Below are 2436 nucleotides of genomic sequence, written 5' to 3'. Positions count from 1 at the left end.
TTTCATTATACTTATTCAATCTGTATGCTGAGCAAATAGTCTGAGGGGCTAAACTATATGAAGAAGAACACGGAATAAAGATTTGAGGAAGACTCCTTAATAAATTGCAATATGCAGATGATACAACCTTGTTTGCTGAAAGCAAAAAGGATTTAAAGCATTTACTGATCAAAGACAACAGCCTTCAGTATGGATTACACCTCAACATAAAGAAAATGAAAATCTTCAAAAGTGGGCCAATAAGCAACATCATAATAGATGGAGAAAAAATGAAGTTGTCAAGGATTTAATTTTCTTGGAGCCACATTCAATGCCCATAGAAACAGCAATGAGGAAATCAAATAATGAATTTATTGTATTTGACAAATCTTCTGCAAAGGACTTTAAACTTTTAAAAAGCAAATATGTCATTTTGAGGACAAAAGTAAATCTGTTGGCAGGTAACAAAAGCAAAATAATTGAAGGGTATTACAAGTTCTCATAGAAAATAATGCTAAAAAAAGGTCAATTGACCCAAAAGCCTGTTGCTGTTGTTAGGTGCCATGGAGATGGCTCTGATTCATAGTGACCCTATGTGCAGCAGAACGAAACACTGCCTGGTCCCTCACTAGCCTCAAAAAACTGCTATCTTTGATCCCACTTCAGCAGCTATGGTGTCAGTCCATCTTGTTGAGGATCTTCCCATTTTTGCTGACCCTCTACTTTACCAAATATGATATCTTTCTTCAGAGAATGGTCCCTTTGAACATGGCCAAAGTAGGTGAGACAAAGGCTGTTTCCACTTTTAAGGAATAGTCTGGCTGCACTTCTAGGACAGATTTATTTGTTTCTTCTGGCAGTCTATGGTATTTCAGTATTTTTTGCCAGAACCGCAATACAAAAGCATCAACTCTTCTTTGTTCTTCCTTTTTCATTGTCCAGCTTTCACATGGATATAAGGCAATTCTAAATACTATGGTCTGGGTCAGGTGCACTTTGGTCTCCAAAGTGATATCTTCATTCCTCAACACTTTAAAGAGGTCTTTTACAGCACATTTGTCTAGTGCTATACAATGTCTGATGTCTTGACTGCTGCTTCCAAGGGTGTTGTTTGTATATCCAAGTAAAATGAAATCCCTAACAAGTTCAATCTTTTTTTCTATTTCTCATGATGTTGCCTATTGGTCCACTTGTGAAGATTCTATTTTCTGTTGAAGTATAATTCATACTGAGGACTGCAGTCTTTGATTTTTATCAGTAAGGCCTTTAAATTATCTTCATTTTCAGCAAGTAAGGTTGTGCCATCTACATATCTCAGGTTGTCAATGAGTCTTACTCTAATACTGATGCCACATTCTTGTTGATATAGCCCAGCTTCCTGGATTATTTGCTTAGCATACAGAGTGAACATGTATGGTGAGAGGATAGAACTCTGACACACACCCTTCCTGATTTTAAACCAGGCAGTATCCTCTTCCTCTGTTCAAGTGACAGCCTCTTGGTCTATGTGTAGAGATCAAATGATGTATTGCATTGGGCAAATCTGCTGCAAATTTATTTATTTATTTATCTATTTAATTGTGATTTGGGTGAAAGTTTACAGAGCAAATCCATTTTCCATATAGCAGCTTACATGCACTTTGTCTCATGACATTTACTGAAATTTCCCATAATGCAACAGCTCCTCTCCCTCTTCCTCCCCATAGTTACCTCTTCCTAGTGTCATCCCCTTCCGTGCACTTCTGCCCCCTGAGTTGTCTCCCTGTGCATACACAGCCCTTCTATACTCCCATGATTGTTCTCTCCAAGGAGTGCATCTACCTAATGTAAATGTTCAGCTCATATGCCTGTCTTTTGTTTGGCTAGAAGCCACAGGAATGGGTTTAATTCTGGACCTCAATGCCACTGTGTTGATCACTCTACATTTAGTACATTGCCCTTCTCTTCACCCAAACCAATACTTATCTCTACCTACCTGACAGTGTTCCCTCTCCTCCCCTCCCACCCCTGGTAACTAACAAAGAAAATTTCCTTCCATGTATAAGCCTTTCCTTGACTTTTTACAATAACGAACTAATGCAATATTTGTCCTTCTGAGATTGACTTATTTCACTCCGCATATTGTCCTCCAAGTTCATCCACATTATGCGGTGGTCTGCAGATTTATGTTGTTCTTTAGGGTTGCATGGTATTCCACTGTGTGTATGTACCATAGTTTAGTCATCCATTCTTCTGTTGATGGGTATGTAAATTGTTTCCAATTACTGCGATGAATATGGTTGTGCTATATATCTGTTCTTGTCCTGGTTCCCACTTCTTAAGATATATACCTAGTAATGCTACGCCCGTGCTTACCTTGCTCCCGGAGACCCGGTCCCTCTCGGGAGGGTAACAAGGGAAAGTGCTCAGTGCAGATCAGTGAGTAAGCACAAGCCCACCTTGTTTCAGTACCTATGC

This window comes from Orycteropus afer, unplaced genomic scaffold (assembly GCF_000298275.1).
Source record: "Orycteropus afer afer isolate SDZICR_OR568_19922 unplaced genomic scaffold, OryAfe1.0 scaffold01369, whole genome shotgun sequence".
NCBI lineage: Eukaryota > Metazoa > Chordata > Mammalia > Tubulidentata > Orycteropodidae > Orycteropus > Orycteropus afer.
The sequence above is the reverse complement of the archived record's forward strand: the minus strand, read 5'-3'. Positions refer to the sequence as shown.